Raw genomic sequence first — 22,240 nt, 5'->3', positions numbered from 1 at the left:
GCTGTATGTTTCGAACGCATGACTGAATCAAATGTGTCATATTCCTGAAGCATCTTCTGGGTCGTCACTCACTTAACAGTGGTTCATGTATAAGTGACTAATGGTTCAATAAATAGCATAAGTTCCATGGGTCACTTTGTCTGGATGACTTTGTCCTTAACGAACCTTCAAAGCCTCGAAAATACAAAGCAGAGCTTCGTGAGATTATAGATTCTAATAGAATATTTGTGACTGAAGCGTTGAACACCTTTTAAGTCGCTCAAGACGCACTCCAACCTACTTCAAAGAGGTTTCGATCCTCTTTGATGCCATGAACCTGAGCCTCTTTTCTCGAGCGGAGAATCGGGGGTTTTAGTCACTTATATCCTTCCATGAAGATAAATAAACAATAACCCACACCTTCCCTCCCTCCCTCCATATAAAGAAAACGACTTGCAGCTGCTTTGAATGGGAAAGAATTACGTAAATAAAGTAATCAGCGATAATGACCTTTCCTGGTACTTGGGTAAAGTAACTGCCGGGTAGAATCTATCGACCGTGTCGACCTGATTAGACTAATGGGGGTTTGTTTGCAGGTCGGAGGGGTGTGTACTGCCACCATCACGTCAGATAACTTGTGTGTGTGTGTGTGTGTGGGTTGGGTGGTGGAGGGAGGGAGGAAAGTAGACACTTTCGTGACAAATGTGTCTGGATCTGTGAATTAATGGGTGGGGTGAAGGAGGTGAGGGGGGGAGGGTTAATAAAGGATGAGGTGGCATGAGTAGGGACGGGTCCACGGTGTTGGAGAGGGGGTGTGGTGTGGTGGGGGAAGGTGGCTATGTCTGTTACTGGGAGAGGACAACGTTCACCTGTGTAAAAAAAATTTTTTCCTTGAATGGTTTGGGTCTGGCTGGTCGAGCGAAGGATCGAGTATGACTGTGATGTTAGAGGGCTGAGTGGGTTGGATGTATTCTCTCTCTCTCTCTCTCTCTCTCTCTCTCTCTCTCTCTCTCTCTCTCTCTCTCTCTCTCCCATCCAGACCTCTTTCTCACCTGCAGTGACGACCTCCTCCTCCAACACACACACACACACACACACATACACACATACACACACAGAGCCGCCACGAACATAGTGTCGCGCGTTCGACTCCCGTTTCGAATGTCGACACCACACAATCAACATTCCCAGATCCGTCGACAATGTTTCCCAAGCACGCTAACATGCAAATGAGAGGAGGCGCTCCGTGGGGGAGAGCGAGAAACAGGGGGAGAGGGGGAGAAGAAGGGGAGAGAAGGGGGAGAAGGGGAGAGAAGTTGGAACCATGATATCGAACCGTTGCAACAATCATGAATTGCTTTTTTATTTTTTTTTGGTCAGTTGTGTTGAGAGAGGGGGAGAAAATATATATTAAGCCGACTTGCTAACATGAGATGGTCCGCGGTGTGGTGTTTGTGAAGGGTCCGTGTCTTCTGGTGGTCTCTTAGGAATAGGCAAATTATGGTCATCTGAATGTGTGTGTGTGTGTGTGTGTGTGTGTGTATTTCCACACACACACACACGCACGCACGTAAACTGCCTTTTTATTTCAAGTGGAGAAACTTATATGACGTTTTATTTTCCCAAGTGGCAAAACTCAGTTCTTCTCTTCTTGGTTTCAAATGGCGAAACCCCAGTTGCTTCTTTCATTTCTAGGCAGTGGTAGACTTTAGTCGCCCCTTTTTTCAAGTGGTGAAACTAAACTGTCGAACCTTTTTTTAAAAGTGGTGAAAGTATGGAAACCTTTTTTTGGGGGGTTTCTTTGGAGAACGACAGCTTCCATCAGTTGTTGGTATCGAAACCAAAGAATCTAGAGAACCTAGAGACTACGTAAGTACTTCTAGAAACCTCCAGTGTCCACCACTGGAAGTGAAACCAGTCACTCAAGGGCCCTGAACACCATCTAGAGAACACCGACAGCCCATCACTGGCACTGAAACCAATCACTCTAGAAACCCAGACATTAGAGGCCTATACACTGTGTAAGCGCCTCTCAGATCCCGGCACTGAAACCAATCACTCTAGAAACCTAGACATTAGAAACCTAGACCCTGTGTAAGCGCTTATAGAGAACATCACCATTCGCCCCTCAGATGCTGGTTTATGAAACCAATCACGAGACCCCGGACACTACTAGAGACCTATACACCGAGCGAAGGTTTCTAAATAGAGAACTAGTTTCCACCACTCGGATGCCACTAAGATCAAAGGGGCCTGTAGAGAACTTTGATCTCTCAGAGAACCGTTCTGTTTTCTAAGAGATATTGCAGACCCATTGGTAATACTGACCTCCTCCCTCTAAGGGGGTTGTATAAAAGGTTGGCAACACTGACCTGACCTTAGAAATAAAAAAGAAAACAGAATGTCGGACGCAATGTTTACCTTTCGTTTTCTTTTATATATTTTTTCTCTCTCTCGTTTTCTTTACGTTCTGCTGGTCTCGCGTGTGTTTGGTTTGGTGTATCCTCTGATTCCAGGCATGGTCTCTCTCTCTCTCTCTCTCTCTCTCTCTCTCTCTCTCTCTCTCTCTCTCTCTCCAGTGTACTTCTTTTTTCAAATCTCATCTTTCGTAGCATAACACATACACACACACACACACACACACACACACACACACAGCTATGAGTAAAATGATAATAATAATAGTAGTAGTAGTAGTAGTAGTAGTAGTAGAAATAATAATAATAATAATAATAATAATAATAATAATAATAATAATAATAATAATCATAATAATGATAATAACAATAATAATAATAATGATAACAATAATAATAATAATAATAACAATAATAATAACAATAATAAAACATACATACAATATCTCCTTGAACCCGTCAAACACCGAATACAATCGCTGATACACCATTACTGTATTCCTGCACGCGCGTGTTGTTTTATAAATCAAAAAGTAAACAAAAAAGGAAAGATACGTATACAAAACCTCTCGTATATGAATCTTGCCCCATCGTTCATTCATATTTCCACGAATTTCAGTTTATTGAAAGGAAAATGTTATCTACTCTATCTGTGAGCTAGAATTTTGTCTGGCAAACCATTTTTGACAAGAGGCAATATTTTGTGAGGCAGTAAACAAACGCAGGGTTGTGGGGGGGAGGAGGGAATTTCGAGAGGGGACCAAAAAAAAAAAGAAAATAAAGATTTTTTTCCCCGTTTTAAAACGAAGGAAGGAAGGAAGGTGGGAAGGAAGGAGATTCGAATGGGAAAACTTTAATTTGATTTTAAAAATGAATAAAAATATACGATTTGAAAAGAAAAATGTGAAGTATTTTTATTTTTTCTGAGATCACTAATTGTTAGACGAGGACAGGAGTGGCAGGGTTCGAGTCTTCACAATCCTCGCCATATTCCCCCAACACTAAAACCTTTTTCACCTTCAAATTCTCCCAACAATATCACCTTTTTCATCTTCAAATTCCCCCAACACTATAACCCTTTTCACCTTCAAATTCTCCCAACACCATAACCTCTTTCACCTTCAAATTCCCCCAACACTATAACCCTTTTCACCATCAAATTCCCCCAACACCATAACCTCTTTCACCTTCAAATTCCCCCAACAATACCACCTTTTTCACCATCAAATTCCCCCAACACTATCACCTTTTTCACCATCAAATTCCCCCAACACCATAACCTTTTCCACCATCAAATTCCCCCAACACTATCACCTTTTTCACCATCAAATTCCCCCAACAATACCACCTTTTTCACCTTCAAATTCCCCCAACACTATAACCTTTTCCACCATCAAATTCCCCCAACACTATCACCTTTTTCACCATCAAATTCCCCCAACAATACCACCTTTTTCACCATCAAATTCCCCCAACAATACCACCTTTTTCACCATCAAATTCCCCCAACACTGTAACCTTTTCCACCATCAATTTCCCCTCCACGAAGCTCTCCTACCATATACCAGTAGGAGTTTTGCTGTCTGGCCATTTTATTTAATTCTCTTCCATATTGGTGGAGCGCTGTTGGCCCAGCCAGGGAACATTCTGCTTTCAGTGATGGCCATGTTTTGTGCATGTCTATATGCAAATGATTCTCTGTGAATAATAAATGAAATATTAACTGTACGACAGTTTATAAATGCAGGGGACGCTTATCTATTTACGTAAATGATTTATTAAATCATTTATCTAGTGACCCCAGGGATATCCCATTTTTTTAAGGGGGGGAGGGGAGTGGGGGAGAGGGGGTTCTCCTCCATCTCCAAGGCTGCGCCACACTCAGTAGCAGGGGCAAGATGGAACCCTGTGGAACGAGAAACAAAGACATGGAGAAGACTTTGGTCTTATAAGGGATTCCGACCCTGTCCAAAACCCTTATTCGAGAGAGAGAGAGAGAGAGAGAGAGAGAGAGAGAGAGAGAGAGAGAGAGAGAGAGAGAGAGAGAGAGAGAGAGAGAGAGAGAGAGAGAGAGAGAGTGAGTCTTTAGTATTACAAGCAACTGCTTAAAGACAGTCCAGCAACAAATACATTATATTGTTCATAACAAAAAAAAAATATTACTGTGATCCTATTGTATGTCCTGTGTATTTTCCAATTGTATTTTCTATCTCTTGTATTTTCTAGTCCTGTATCTAACCTTTGTGTTCTGTAACTCTGTGTATACAGTATATATATATATATATATATATATATATAGCCCAACTGTATTGTGTATTTCTGTATATGTATATAATCCTATTGCATTCTACATCTCTGTACATACAGTACTACAGCATTTTCCATCTCAGCTGTATTTAGTTTTAGTTATGCTAACAATGAAGTTCTGTACCTTCTGAAATATAACATTAGACGATACAGTAGTTCAGAATAATGGTCTATCAAAGGATACAGCACAGTACAAAATAATGGTGTACCAAGGGATACAGTACAGTACTGTAATTCCTTTTTTGTAACTACGTAAAAAAAAAAAAAGGTTTTTCTCCTGAATATTCTATCTCGCTAAAGTTAGCAAGCTTGGAGACACCAGCTTATAAACACCATGACTGCTACATGACAGAAGTGGCGGGAAGACGTCCGAATATCGGGAATACCAGAAAGAAAAAGAAATAACGAGATTGCCATAGAAGATCGGCTTTAGATATCCTTCCAAATATCGAGTGGCTACTTAATAGCGGCTTTTTAGAAGCTTCTGAATATCGAGGTTGCCACGACTCTCTTCGAAATATCAAGGTTCCCAAATTAATGGCATCTTTTCGTAACTTCCGAATATCGAGGTTGCCACGACTCTCTTCCAAATATCAAGGTTCCCAAATTAATGGCATCTTTTCGTAACTTCCGAATATCGAGGTTTGACAGACCAGACCAGCCCTCGGAAGCCCCGGAATATCGAGGTTGTCACATTAATAATGACACAGAAACCTTGACATTTACGTTGTTGTTACAGAGAGAAATTCCAACATGACTTACGTCCGGTGAAGATTACGCCAGACGAATACATAATATTCGTGTTTCAGAAGCCTTGAGGGTTACGTATATATATATGCATATATATATATATATATATATATATATATATATATATATATATATATATATATATATATATATATACATATATATATATATATATATATATATATATATATATATATATATATATATATATATATATATATGTATATATATATATATATATATATATATATATATATATATATATATATATATATATATATATATATATATATATATATATATATATATATCTATGTATATATATATATATATATATATATATATATATATATATATATATATATATATATATATATATATATATATATATATATATATATATATTTTTTTTTTTTTTTTTTCAAACTATTCGCCACTTCCCGCATCAGCAAAGTAGCGTTAAGAACAGAGGACTGGGCCTCTGAGTGAATATCCTCACTTGGCCTCCTTCTCTGTTCCTTCTTTTGGAAAATTAAGAAAAAAAAACCGGCCTCCCAGAAGGTCTCAATCTTGTGATCTTTCTAGAGACCAACCTGAAACAGACCCTGCGCTAGAAACCTACCTCTGAAAGGCATGTATACCGCAGGGCATTATGTAGAAACCAGCCTCATAAAAACTTCCTGTAGAAACCAGTGTAATAAAGAACCTCCTTGTAGAAACCAGCCTTATAAAAACTTCCTGTAGAAACCAGTGTAATAAAGAACCTCCTTGTAGAAACCTCATCAAAAACTTTCCGCAGAAACCACTCTAATAGAGAACATCCTTGTAGAAACCAGTCTCATAAAAACTTCCTGTAGAAATCAGTCTAATAAAGAACCTCCTGTAGAAACCAGCCTCTTTCTATACCAAAACCCCTTCTAGAAAACATCATGAACCTCAACTCAAGGAACTTGAAACCAGTCCCCCCTCTTCTAGAAACCAGACAGAGACCCTCCTGTAGAAGAGAAAATAATGCCTCACGCAAACCCCTAGAGACCAGCAGGGTTGGGTGGGAGAGGAGGAAGGGGAGGAAGGGGGGGAAGGGGGAGGAAGGAGAGGAAGGGGAGGAAGGGGAGGAAGGGGTGGAAGGGGGAGGAAGGGGAGGAAGGGGAGGAAGGGGGAGGAAGGGGTGGAAGGGGGAGGAAGGGGAGGAAGGGGGGGAAGGGGGAGGAAGGGGGAGGAAGGGTCAAAGACCTGTATAGAGTAGCAACACCACCACCCCCCCTTCCCCCCCTACACACCCCCCCCCACAGGGACACAACAGCAAAACACCAACAGCTTAGTGGATGAGGGGGGGTGGGGGGTGGAGGGGGGGGAGGGGGTAGGGGGGTGGTGGAGGGGGAAGGGGGAAGGGGGTGGTGGTGGAGGAGGGGGAAGGGGAGACAATTCTTGCAAGTCAAGTATTGACTGAAGGATTATGTAGTCCACTCAACACAACGCTATTTTACCTCATTCATATTCTATTTCCTCGTTTTCTCTCATTCCCTCCCCAACCCCAAACACACACACACACACACACACACACACACACACACACACACACACACACACACACACCTCTCCTATACTTGATCGCCGTTTCCTGCGTTAGCGAGTCAGCGCCAGCATTCTCTTTTTTTTCTTTATTTACCTCGGTTGATATTCTATTCTCTACTCTGTAGATCATTTCTCATGTATTTATGTCATTATTCATTACTAACGCATTTATCATCACTTATCTATATTAGAATGATGTTTGTATCATCTGTGTTTATGTCATTATTCATCAATAATATATCTATCATTTAATAAAAGCCCTTACGTTTACTGGTAACTATATATTCGCTATCATTCTTACGCTAAAGGTTAGCCCAGATGTAGCAATTGACGCTGAACGTAGCGGAAAGCACTTGTTCTGCCGCTGTGGTTATCATAATGAATGGAACCCCCCCACCAAAATGCGCTAAACATTAGCGAGCAATCATATTTTGCGCTCGTTATAGCGAAAATTGCTTTTTTTCCTTTTGTTTGTGGAATTCACTTACGAAATGTTGAACGAAACAATAGAAAAACTAATTTTTTTTTGTGTGTGCGTGCGTGGGGGAATATTATGCTGATGACCATTGCGAAAAGCAGTTTTGCATGCTAGACAGGTTGCAAAAAAAAGAAAATATATACATATCTATATCTATATCTATATCTATATATATATATATATATATATATATATATATATATATATATATATATATATATATAATCCCTGGGGACAGGGGAGAAAGAATACTTCCCACGTATTCCCTGCGTGTCGTAGAAGGCGACTAAAAGGGGAGGGAGCGGGGGGGCTGGAAATCCTCCCATATTCGATTTTCCAAAAGAAGGAACAGAGAAGGAAGCCAAGTGAGGATATTCGCTCAAAGGCTCAGTCCTCTGTTGTTAACGCTACCTCGCTATCGCGGGAAATGGCGAATAGTATGAAAAAGAAGAAAAAAAAAAAAAAAAAAATATATATATATATATATATATATATATATATATATATATATATATATATATATATATTTCTCTCTCTAAACATGAAGTATAACAGCACATTTTCTATTTAGCTGGACACAGAGAGCAGAGAGCTATTTCCATTTTCTGTGTCAGACAGGCGGACGTAAAGTTTTTAACTCTTCTTTTTAAGATAGATGTACCAGAGGGGTAATTACTGGTAGCATATACTGGAACTATTCTTTCAAAAAAAAAAAAATTCAGGTGTTGAAAACCATTTTTTTTTTACGCTGAATGTAGCACAGAGCCCCAACCCCACCTCCCATTTTTTTTTTCTCTTTACGCTACACGTAGCGGAAGACACAGTCTTAATGCTGGACACACAGCGGACATCGTATTTCTTTTCACGCTACATATAGCGGAAGGCACTTTTATGATAGCCAACAGAGTCATTTTACGCTAAATATAGCAGACTGCATTTTTTTCCCTTTACGCCACATGTATCACAGAGGCCCCCCTCCCCCCGCTTTATGCAAAATATGTAGCGGACATTATGTGTTTTGCTCGAAATATGCAGCAGGAGTCATAGAGCATTTACCAGGCATCGTAATAACATGCTTCTTGTCATTAGCGCTAATGATGATACGTATGTATGTATGTATGTTGGAAAGGATCACAATTTTGCGCGTGATCAAGATATTCCTATGAGTCCACGGGGAAAATGAAACACGAAAAGTTCCCAAGTGCACTTTCGTGTCATAATCACATCATCAGGGGAGACACAAGAGAGAAATATAACAGTCAGTTGATATACATCGAAGAGACGAAGCTAGGACGCCATCTGGTAAACATGTGATTGAGAGAGAGAGAGAGAGAGAGAGAGAGAGAGAGAGAGAGAGAGAGAGAGAGAGAGAGAGAGAGAGAGAGAGAGAGAGAGAGAGAGAGAGAGAGAGAGAGAGAGAGAGAGAGAGAGAGAGAGAGTCAATGTCGCAGCAGCATCAGTGAGGTGTGGGTCGATGGTGGACCACCACCATCACCACAGTCACCATCACACCACCACACCACCACCACACTCACCATCACACCACCACACCACCACCACAGTCACCACACTCACTACCACCACACCCACCACTACCCCTCCCTCCACCACATTCACCACACTCACCACCACACCACCACCCACACCAACACCACAGTCACCACTCCCACCACACCATCACCCCCACCACAGTCACCACCCCGCCACCCCCTAGCTCCTCCTCCAGCCAAGTCTATAATGAAGTTAACACAGCTGGCCGCTGCACCAGCAGCTCCACCACACATTTAACAACGGTTGGTCGAATTAAAAACACCACAAACTACCCTCCAGCTGGGAAGGGGGAGAGAGAGAGAGAGAGAGAGAGAGAGAGAGAGAGAGAGAGAGAGAGAGAGAGAGAGAGAGAGAGAGAGAGAGAGAGAGAAAAAAAGAATGAATCATCTCAAATTTTCCAGAGGCAAAATGAAAAAAGATATTGTTGAAAAAGAAAGAGGAATTAGGAACACATTGTTGTATTTCCTCACGATCTATCTATCTATCTATCTGTATATATATATATATATATATATATATATATATATATATATATATATATTTTTTTTTTTTTTTTTTTTTATACTTTGTCGCTGTCTCCCGCGTTTGCGAGGTAGCGCAAGGAAACAGACGAAAGAAATGGCCCCCCCCCCCCATACACATGTACATACACACGTCCACACACGCAAATATACATACCTACACAGCTTTCCATGGTTTACCCCAGACGCTTCACATGCCTTGCTTCAATCCACTGACAGCACGTCAACCCCTGTATACCACATGACTCCAATTCACTCTATTTCTTGCCCTCCTTTCACCCTCCTGCATGTTCAGGCCCCGATCACACAAAATCTTTTTCACTCCATCTTTCCACCTCCAATTTGGTCTCCCTCTTCTCCTCGTTCCCTCCACCTCCGACACATATATCCTCTTGGTCAATCTCTCCTCACTCATTCTCTCCATGTGCCCAAACCATTTCAAAACACCCTCTTCTGCTCTCTCAACCACGCTCTTTTTATTTCCACACATCTCTCTTACCCTTACGTTACTTACTCGCTCAAACCACCTCACACCACACATTGTCCTCAAACATCTCATTTCCAGCACATCCATCCTCCTGCGCACATCTCTATCCATAGCCCACGCCTCGCAACCATACAGCATTGTTGGTACCACTATTCCCTCAAACATACCCATTTTTGCTTTCCGAGATAATGTTCTCGACTTCCACACATTTTTCAAGGCTCCCAAAATTTTCGCCCCCTCCCCCACCCTATGATCCACTTCCGCTTCCATGGTTCCATCCGCTGACAGATCCACTCCCAGATATCTAAAACACTTCACTTCCTCCAGTTTTTTCTCCATTCAAACTCACCTCCCAATTGACTTGACCCTCACCCCTACTGTACCTAATAACCTTGCTCTTATTCACATTTACTCTCAACTTTCTTCTTCCACACACTTTACCAAACTCAGTCACCAGCTTCTGCAGTTTCTCACATGAATCAGCCACCAGCGCTGTATCATCAGCGAACAACAACTGACTCACTTCCCAAGCTCTCTCATCCCCAACAGACTTCATACTTGCCCCTCTTTCCAGGACTCTTGCATTTACCTCCTTACAACCCCATCCATAAACAAATTAAACAACCATGGAGACATCACACACCCCTGCCGCAAACCTACATTCACTGAGAACCAATCACTTTCCTCTCTTCCTACACGTACACATGCCTTACATCCTCGATAAAAACTTTTCACTGCTTCTAACAACTTGCCTCCCACACCATATATTCTTAATACCTTCCACAGAGCATCTCTATCAACTCTATCATATGCCTTCTCCAGATCCATAAATGCTACATACAAATCCCTTTGCTTTTCTAAGTATTTCTCACATACATTCTTCAAAGCAAACACCTGATCCACACATCCTCTACCACTTCTGAAACCGCACTGCTCTTCCCCAATCTGATGCTCTGTACATGCCTTCACCCTCTCAATCAATACCCTCCCATATAATTTACCAGGAATACTCAACAAACTTATACCTCTGTAATTTGAGCACTCACTCTTATCCCCTTTGCCTTTGTACAATGGCACTATGCACGCATTCCGCCAATCCTCAGGCACCTCACCATGAGTCATACATACATTAAATAACCTTACCAACCAGTCAACAATACAGTCACCCCCTTTCTTAATAAATTCCACTGCAATACCATCCAAACCTGCTGCCTTGCCGGCTTTCATCTTCCGCAAAGCTTTTACTACCTCTTCTCTGTTTACCAAATCATTTTCCCTAACCCTCTCACTTTGCACACCACCTCGACCAAAACACCCTATATCTGCCACTCTGTCATCAGACACATTCAACAAACCTTCAAAATACTCATTCCATCTCCTTCTCACATCACCGCTACTTGTTATCACCTCCCCATTTACGCCCTTCACTGAAGTTCCCATTTGCTCCCTTGTCTTACGCACCCTATTTACCTCCTTCCAGAACATCTTTTTATTCTCCCTAAAATTTACTGATAGTCTCTCACCCCAACTCTCATTTGCCCTTTTTTTCACCTCTTGCACCTTTCTCTTGACCTCCTGTCTCTTTCTTTTATACTTCTCCCACTCAATTGCATTTTTTCCCTGCAAAAATCGTCCAAATGCCTCTCTCTTCTCTTTCACTAATACTCTTACTTCTTCATCCCACCACACACTACCCTTTCTAAACAGCCCACCTCCCACTCTTCTCATGCCACAAGCATCTTTTGCGCAATCCATCACTGATTCCCTAAATACATCCCATTCCTCCCCGACTCCCCTTACTTCCATTGTTCTCACCTTTTTCCATTCTGTACACAGTCTCTCCTGGTACTTCCCCACACAGGTCTCCTTCCCAAGCTCACTTACTCTCACCACCTTCTTCACCCCAACATTCACTCCTCTTTTCTGAAAACCCATACTAATCTTCACCTTAAACCTATAATATATATTTATATTAAAAATATATATAAATATATAATATATATATAATAATATATATATATTATATATATATAAATTTTATATATATATATATAAATATAAAAATATATATATAATAATATAATATATATAATCGCCCTTTATTACCAGAAGATCTGACCATTGTATGAAAGCAAACTAAATGTGTAATTAGTTAGAGAGGTTGTTAATGGGATCGTTAATGACCTCTCGGGTTACGGAAAGGTAATAACATGTTAATCCAGGGCTTCGGTTATCGAACCTGGATCTTTGACTTTCAGACTGATAGAACGTACCATATCACCAGGGTGGGAGCAGCTACATCAAATAGTTCACATTCTGACAACTCAAAATTCTTTTTTATCTATTTGAATGATGCATTGTAACTGTATCTAAGATATCTGTCTGTATGATCTAAGATAACTGAGTCTGTATCTCATATTAAATATATTTCAGCTATGATGAGGATACGTTTTGACGTAATTATTTATTTAATTGTGTGTGAGTCTCTGTTGGAAGCAAGTACATTAGAAAAGTATTATTATTATTATTATTATTATTATTATTATTATCATTATTATTATTATTATTATTATTACTATTATTATTATTATTATCATTATTATCATTAGTAGTAGTAGTAGTAGTAGTAGTAGTAGTAGTAGTAGTAGTAGTAGTAATAGTAGCAGTAGTAGTAGCAGTAGAAGTAGTAGTAGTAGTGGAAGTAATAGTAGTAAGAATATTTATTGTTACTACTATTCCGGGTCAAATCACACTGGTAAAATCCCCCCCCCCCAACCCTCTCTCTCAGCATAACACACCACATTACAAACTTTTACGTCCACAATGGCTGGGTCCTTGAAAGTATGGCGACTTTTAAACACAAAGTTTTGACAAAAAACTCTACGGCTACTACGTTCCATGTTTCACTTACTCCTCGACGCGCTCTTCTCTCTCTCTCTCTCTCTCTCTCTCTCTCTCTCTCTCTCTCTCTCTCTCTCTCTCTCTCTCTCTCTCTCTCTCTCTCTCTCTCTCTCAATATACCACGATGCCATTATAGGATGCCGTGACCTATGACCTCTGAACCTGACCCTCCGACCCCTTTGAAAGGCGTTGAAAAACGTTACACCATCGTACACAAGGGTCGTACAGTCGTGCTCAAAGAGGTCGTACTGTCGTGTTCAAGGGTCGTACAGGCGTGTTCAAGGGTCGTACAGGCGCATTCAAGGGTCGTAAAGTTGTGTTCAAGGGTCGTACCGTCGTGCTCAAGAGTCGTACCATTGTGCTCACGGGGTCGTACCATCGTGCTCACGGGGTCGTACTGTCGTGCTCAAGGGTCGCCACGTCGTATCTGAGATTCGTTCCATCGTGTTCAAGGGTCGTACCGTCGTGCTCAAGGGTCGTACCGTCATGTTCAAGGGTCGTACCGCTATGCTCAAGGATAGTACCGTTGTGCTCAGGTGTCGTACCGTCGAGTTCAAGGGTCGTACCGTCGTGCTCATGGGGTCGTACCGTCGTGCTCATGGGGTCGTACCGTCGTGATCAAAGGGTTTAAATTCACAGCACAACAGACGATCTCAACGGATATTTTTACGTTTCAACAAAATTCTGAATTTTTATTTTCGCAAATTGAAACTTTTGTAAAAAAAAGAAACTTAGTTAAAGTTACAGCACCAAGTGGGACCAATAATTACATCATTAAACTTGCAAATTAACTCCTTAAAGCTTCTTCACATTTTCAGATCCTGAGATATTAATTAACCAATTTTCTCGCAAAGTAATTGCCAATTTAGTGATTTTTTTGAGTAACTGGAAAATATTTACATTGCAGCAGTTATCATTCTAATTATCATTACGTTTATGAAATTTACTTGAATATATTTCTATCCTTTTCCTAAATTTTTGAAGATGTTGTATCTCGTTTTCATGCAATGATATTAATACAATCCGTTTAATTTCCAATACTTCAAATTTACCGAAGAAAAAATCTGGAATGATTCCTACATAAGGAAAAAATTTTCTTCAAATTTGAAAAATTATCAGCAATGATTCTGAGAAATGTGGGATCTGCCCTTCCATATAACGAAAATATCAATGAACTAAATCAAAATGAGAAAAAAAGGAGAAATTGTTAAATTTCCATATACAATTTCCATAAGACATGTGTTAAACAGAAACAAGACAAGATCAAAAATATTTGACTCAGGTGTTTACACACTACATTGCAAAAATAGGTTTACACTTGTGGTAAAAAAAGGGCAAAAGTTTGAAACACTCGAGTCTTATGAGCAAAGATGTAAAAGATGAAAACGAAAACAGAAAAAAATTCATAAATTTGCTATTCCACGTAAAAGAATTTCACTATAAACCATATCAAACAGTTACGTACCTTCTAAATCCTTCACGTTAAGAACTGTTAAATCTAGTCACGTGTACACAATTCTCACTACAGTTTCATCACGTGTACACAATTTTAATTACAGTTCAGCACAGGGACACTTTCCCTTCAACAGACAGAATCATCTGCAAACAAAAGAGTGTACGAACATGGTTAGCAAGGGAGTGACATGAAATATGGAGGGGTCTACTGTCTACTCCGGTCAAGGCCTGCAGCTACCATATATATATATATATATATATATATATATATATATATATATATATATATATATGTGTGTGTGTGTGTGTGTGTGTGTGTTAGCGAAATACCCATTGTTGACACGGCTTAGGGTCGGGGAAGTATGGAAACGAGCACCACTGAATCTAAGATACGGAGAGAGACTGGCGCCCAAATGCCTTGAATATTCCAGTGCCTACCCGCTCTCTCTCTCTCTCTCTCTCTCTCTCTCTCTCTCTCTCTCTCTCTCTCTCTCTCCTCTCTCACATAACTACGTTCCAGCAATGGAATTGGCCCAAATCTTCCCCCTGCTAACTGAGCTCCTATGGCGAATCTAGCTGATGCAAACGCTATGGCCTCGCATCCAACGGCAGAGAGGATTTAAACCATCAGGAATTATGGGATTACATGTTGATTCCATTAATGTGGAAACACTTGTGTAAGAATACGTCTTACTGTAATTAAGTCTTGAAAAAAAGAAGAAGAGAAATGTGGATAGAAATATAGACAGCATAATGTATGAATCGATTAACTATAATACTCAAAACTATAGATATAACAGACTGATAGATAAGCAGATTGTAATAGAAAGATAAGATAGACAGACAGACGAAGAGGCCATATTTGTGATTTTCAGTGCAACAGTGTGTGTGTGTGTGTGTGTGTGTGTGTGTGTGTGTGTGTGTGTGTGTGTGTGTGTGTGTTCATTCTCAATTATGTATACAAAACATAACACAATTCTTCACTACATTCAATGGTCGATGCAAAGCACTCAGAAACCCCCCCCCCCCCTCCTCACGATATATCTAAAGTATATCACATCCATTGTTTTATATCCATAATGTTTCGTACATCCATAACTCACGATATATATCTCAGCTTCGCATATCAAATATACTCTGTATATCATCACGTGTTGATTACCTCTTCTCAACCTTTCTATAATTTCTAAGTTGCTTTGTACAGATGGTGAATCTTCATCATAAGAAATATCAGTTATTAACTAATTTCATCTCTCTTGAATAAAGGATATTTTTCAATTCAACCCCCACGCCGTATATTTGAAAAAAATATAATCATCCAAACTTTATACAGAACAATTATTTTTTTCTCAGTTATACATGAATAATCCTATTTTCCCAGGGAGAAAAAAATATTCTTTTCCCAAACTGTATATATATAGAGATATCTTTTTTCCCCTGTCTGTATCTAAAAAAAAAAATAATCTTTCCAATTAACACACATGGAAAAAAATATATTTTTCCTGACTACAGACAGAAGGATTATATAATTATATTTGCCCGAATGTACATAAGGATTATCTTTTTTTCCCCATCTTTCTTTACACGTCGGATACAAATTACTTCAGGAAAACTCTCTTCTCTTCCTTGATGGCGAGGTAAGAGACTCTCTCTCTCTCTCTCTCTCTCTCTCTCTCTCTCTCTCTCTCTCTCTCTCTCTCTCTCTCTCCGTCCACTGTCTTTAAATGTCACACACCTGTTGATGTCATCCCTCTTGATGGTTGATGTCACGCCTGCCGTTACTTTAAATGCGTCACTTGTCCCTTGAAAATGTGTAGCTTTTTTTTTTGGCACTAGGCTATAACACGTACTAACCAGACGAGTTTCCCCTGAGAGAGAGAGAGAGAGAGAGAGAGAGAGAGAGAGAGAGAGAGAGAGAGAGAGAGAGAGAGAGAGAGAGAGAGAGAGAGAGAGAGAGAGAGAGTACTCCCCCCCCTCCGAGCCAGTTAGTGTTACCAGTAAAGGCTGTATCCTGTCTAGTCTCAGAGTAAAACATTGTTGCCATACACCCAAGGTTTCAAGCCCATCAGCTGATCGCCGTCAACATCACATCAGCTGACCTGTGTGTTTATGTCGGGTCAGCTGATCTCTGCTTACCTCTATCAGCTGATCATTGTTTATATTGTATCAGCTGATCTCTACATACCCTATTAGCTGATGATTGTGGATATAACATCAGACGATCTCTATTTACCCCATCAGCTGATTATTGTTTACATCGTATCAGCTGATCTCTATTTACCCCATCAGCTGACTGAGCCGTCCAATCAGCTGATCTTTGTTTACTTCCCAGCCCTTGATATAAGCCAGACATTCATCGGTCTGGTCTCCATCCTCGACCTGAACCAACACACTCGACTAACTTCTGTGGTGGTCAAGTATTTAATAGTAATTCATTATGCTCTCTCTCTCTCTCTCTCTCTCTCTCTCTCTCTCTCTCTCTCTCTCTCTCTCTCTCTCTCTCTCTCTCTCTCTCTCTCTGCTAACCCTCCCTCAGAGAAGATATTTCCGTAGGAAAGCTCTCTTTGTACACACAGACACAGACACAGACACACAGACACACACACACACACAGACAACACACACACACACAGACACACACCAAAACCCCACCCCACACACACACACACACACACACACAAAACACACACACAAACACACAAAGTGTATTTCCAGGCATCACACTAAATACTCCGTAAAGAATGCTGTGGAGGAGGGAAAGGGGGGGAGGGGTCTCTCTCTACATTAATCTAGGAAACATAAACCTGTTGAAAAACACGCACCCCTGCCGGGGGAATACATCACGTGAATTAGTGTGAGGTCTGAACACACGACACCCAAGTTGCCCACATCGCGTTTTAAAAAATTTGTGTAAACATACTTTGGCAATTAATATATATATATATATATATATATATAATATATTATAAAATATTATATATAAAATATATATATATATATATATTTACATATATATATATATATATATAAATATATATATATATTTTTATATATAAAAAATTTTATAAAACAAAATAATATATATATATATATATATATAAAATATATGTAATAGAGAGAGAGAGAGAGAGAAGAGAGAGAGAAGAGAGAAGAGAGAGAGAGAGAGAGAGAGAGAGAGAGGAGAGAGAGAGAGAGAGAGAGAGAATCTGCGAGTTTTCTTTACCCCTTTGGGTAATTTGGGTGATGTACTCTTTTTTTCCCTTCCCCCCCCCACCCACCCACTCTACCCCGTGTGAATTATTGGGGTCCCCTTCCTGCACGACATGTGACAACGCTTTCCCGGGCCCGCCTGTTGACCACCTTTTTACGACAGTGCTGTTTATGTTATCGTCAGTGGGTTTTCAACGAGTTTATCATCGATACACACACGCACACGCACAACACACACACTCTCACTCTCTCTCTCTCGTCTCTCCTCCTCTCTCTCTTCTCTCTCTCATCTCTCTCCTCCTCTCTCCCCGTGGCGGGACCATAAACATCATTACGAGGAAAATTATTCTCGAACAGCTCTGGCGCTAGACTCAACACACCCCCCCAACCCCCACAACAATTGAGAGAGAGAGAGAGAGAGAGAGAGAGAGAGAGAGAGAGAGGGGGAGGAGCGAGAAAAGAGAGAGAAGAGAGGGAAAAAGGGAAGAGAGAAGGGGGAGAGAGAGGGGAGGTCTTTGAACCCCGCACACTGGCATTTCCCCCACCCTGTCCTCCCCAAATAACCTCTCCACTCACAACCCTCACACCGTTCTTACATATACACCTCATATTCCCCCAAAATACACCTGACCTCCTTTCCCTTTCCCCTAAAAACCCCTCACCTCTCCCTCACACCTCACATCTCTCCCCTTTAAACACTATACCTCACACCCTCACTACACCTTTTCATCGTTCCTAACACTCAAAACCCTCCCTCACACCTCACCTCGCCTGACCATAATTGGTGAGGCCACTGCTCATTCTCAGGCTTCAAGCCTCTGTTCTTCCTGCGAATCCAATCGACACTCACAAGGACGGCGGTGTTCGCCCTGGGATTCCACTCGCGACTGACAAGAACAAGAGCTGCTTTCGCCCTTGATAAAAATGGACAACCTTCGTACGGCGCCGTTCCCGTGTTTAAAGGGACACCTCATACTTAGGCGCCGTTCGTCCTGGATTACATGGACACACCAACAAAACGACGCCGTTCGTCCGGCATACAATGACACCCTCCCTACGGCCCGTTCTCCTGGGAATCAGTGGGGGGGGGTACGGGGGGGTCTCTAGGGGGAGGGGGGGTAATTTCTAGAAGACTTAGTTCGGGAGGCATTGCCAAAGAGGGCGTGGCTGGTGAAGGGGCCTGGTTAGAGGCGTGGCTGGGGGAAGAGGCGTGGTTAGAGAGGCCTCGCTTGCATGGGGCGGCGCGGCGAGGGGCGTGGCGGGAAAGGGGCTGGCAGAGAAGGGGAGGGGGAAAAGAAGGCCAATATTGTTTGGGGGGAATGTTACTGGGTTTGGAAGAAAAAAAAACGTCTCTTTTGTACAGTGGCTGTGTTGTTTTGGGTTGGGGGGGTGTGTGTGTGTGTGTGTGTGTGTGGTTGTGTGTGTGTGTGTGTGTGTGTGTGTCTATCCCTCTGATCTCACTTCTGGTCTGGTTGCAGTAACACACTGCAGTATTCTTGCTTCTTCCCTTACGTTACCATAATTAGGTAACGTATCATGGTGCAGGCTTGGCAGTAACGCCTCCTCGTTACCACGATACGTAACGCATCACGTGACTCACCGGACAGGGGTAGGGTTTAAAACAAAAGAACAGGGAAAAAACATTTTAATATATTTTTTTTTTTATGTTGGATTCCATAAGACGAAAAACCCCCACAGGGGCGGTCTTAATTTAAATAAACATTATTTAACTCTTTTGGGACTTTAAAATATTTTGTACAGATGTAACTCTTTAGGGTACTTAAAACATTGTGGACATTGATGTAACTCTTTTGGTACTTAAAAAAATTTTTTACATTGATTAACCTTTAGGGTACTAAAACAAAAGGACATGATTAACTTTTAGGGGACTTAAAAAAATTGGTACATTGATGTAACTCTTTAGGGCACTTAAAATATTTTGTACATTGTGAAAACCCTTTTGGTACTTAAAACATTTACATTTATTTTAAATCTTTAGGGGCCCTTTAAAAAATTGGTGACATTGATGAACTCTTTTGGGACTAAACTTGGGACTTGATGTAACCTTTAGGGTACAAAAAAAGTTCATTAGTAACTCCCCTTTTGGGACTTAAAACATTGTGTACTTGAGTACATCTTTTTTGGGCCTTTAAAAAATTTGACAAAGATTACATCTTTAGGGTACTTAAAACATTTTGTACGTGTAGTATGTTGCAAATGACGAAGAGGATGACCCCCTTTTGATGAGAAAGATAGACATGCACGAGTGTATATAACTTGAATATATTAGAAAAGAAAAATCTTGGGATGCGCCAAATGCTATGAATTTCCGAAAAATCGGGGATACCAAAATGCTAGAGCATTTTGGAGATACGCTAAAATGCGTATACTGATCAATATTGGAGATACGCTAAAATGCCTATGATGATCAATATTGGGGTTACGCTAAAATGCGTATGAATTATCTAAGCAAACCAGTTCATGGGATACATTTTACGCAAAGTATGCCACAGACGGCGAGACAGAGACCCCGATATAATGTCCTATAACCCTCGTCTCCTTCACCCAAAAGCTAAAAATAAAGAAAAGAAAAAGAAATGGTTAAATGAAGACTGCAAGTATGCGACCATAATCCAGACATCAATACACCTCACACTAGACACGGTCGGCTCCCTCCTCCTCCTCCCTCACACTAGACACGGTCGGCTCCCTCCTCCTCCTCCCTCACACTAGACACGGTCGGCTCCTCCTCCTCCTCCCTCACACTAGACAGGGGTCGCCCCCTCCTCCTCCCCTTTCCCCTCACACTAGAAAACGGTCCTCCTTCCCCCTTTCCTCCTCCCCCCCTCAACCAAAGGACAACATTCCCCTTCAACACTCCAAAAAACAACTACACACACACACACACACCTCACCCTCGCACGAGAGAGTCCACAACATATGATCATTGCCACGCCCGCCCCCTCTGGGGGGTGTTTGTGTGTGTGTGTGGTGTGGTGTTGTGTGTGACCCCCAGAGTCATACCACGTAATGGTGGCCACACACACACAAAACACCTCACACACACACACACACACACACACACACACGCTCGATACTCACGAGGAAGGAGAACTGTGGGAAGATTAGATTCCCCCCTGCCCGGGGTCGGTGGGTGGGTCTTTCGGTCGTGGGCGGGTTTTTTTGTTAATTGGGGTTTTGGGCCCCCAAAAAAACCCGGCGGGGGGGGGGGGGGGGGGGGGGGGGGGGGGGGGGGGGGGGGGGGCACTGGCAAAGAAAGGGGAAAGGGGGAAGAGAGGGGGGGAAACGGGACGGAGGAACGAGAGAAGAGAAGAGAAGGGGAGAAAAGAGAGAAGAGAGAGAAGAGAGAGAGAGAGAGAGAGAGAGAGAATTCTCGGGGACACATGAAGAGCAGGGGGAAGTGCTTCTCTCGGGGGGGAGAGGACTTTGCGAAGAACAAGAGCGTTCTCCTTAAGGGCGACCCATGAAGAACATGACCGTTCACCTCTGGTGCTCATGAAGAACAAGAGCGTTCCCCTGGGGGGGGGGGGGGGGGTGCCATGAAGAACAGACAGTTTTTGAAACCCGCGACCGAGTTTGGCATGAGAGTCGGGTGCCATTCTCAAAATTTCACACAACAGATAACATCGCCGGGCGATCACCTACAAAAAACCAGCGTTCACTACATACCCAGCTGGGTTTACAACATCCCCACTGTTCACTACATTACCCAGCTGTTCACACATCAACCCCGCTGTTCACTACATCACCCCAGCTGTTCACAAAATCACCCGGCCCGTTCACTACATTACCCAGCTGTTCACTACATCAACCCCGCTGTTCACCTACATCACCCAGCTGTTCACTACATCACCCAGCTGTTCACTACATCACCCAGCTGTTCACTACATCACCCAGCTGTTCACTACATCACCCAGCTGTTCACTACATTACCCAGCTGTTCACTACATCACCCAGCTGTTCACTACATCACCCAGCTGTTCACTACATCACCCAGCTGTTCACTACATCACCCAGCTGTTCACTACATCACCCAGCTGTTCACTACATCACCCACCTGTTCACTACATTACCCAGCTGTTCACTACATCATCCAGCTGTTCACTACATCACCCAGCTGTTCACTACATCACCCAGATGTTCACTACATCACCCAGCTGTTCACTACATCACCCAGCTGTTCACTACATCACCCAGCTGTTCACTACATCACCCAGCTGCTGACTACATCACCCAGCTGTTCACTACATCACCCAGCTGTTCACTACATCACCCAGCTGTTCACTACATCACCCAGCTGTTCACTACATCACCCAGCTGTTCACTACATCACCCAGCTGTTCACTACATCACCCACCCCGTTCACTACATCAACCAGCTGCTCCTACATCACCCAGTGTTTACTAATCAAACCCGTGTTCATACATCATCCAGTGTTCACTACATCCCCCAGTTACTACAATCACCCGCGTTCACTACTTTACCCAGCTGTTCACCCACAAACACCCAGCGTTCACTACATCCACCCCGCTTTCACTACATCACCCAGCTGTTCACTACATCACCCAGTGTTCACTACTTTACCCCG

General features: G+C 41.9%; 1 protein-coding gene across 1 annotated transcript in view; it reads right to left on the bottom strand.

Moving 5' to 3' along the window:
- LOC139759936 (uncharacterized protein CG3556-like) overlaps nt 1-22,240 on the bottom strand; it is a 185,587-nt gene that overhangs the window by 116,817 nt on the left and 46,530 nt on the right. The window contains 1 exon segment of the mRNA XM_071682588.1: nt 14,432-14,565. The gene's annotated coding sequence lies outside the window, so the exon portion shown is untranslated.

The sequence above is a fragment of the Panulirus ornatus genome, chromosome 34 (genome assembly GCF_036320965.1).
Source record: "Panulirus ornatus isolate Po-2019 chromosome 34, ASM3632096v1, whole genome shotgun sequence".
NCBI classification, from domain to species: Eukaryota; Metazoa; Arthropoda; class Malacostraca; order Decapoda; family Palinuridae; genus Panulirus; species Panulirus ornatus.
Note: the sequence above shows the minus strand (reverse complement) of the source record. Positions and strands in the feature narration are given on the sequence as shown.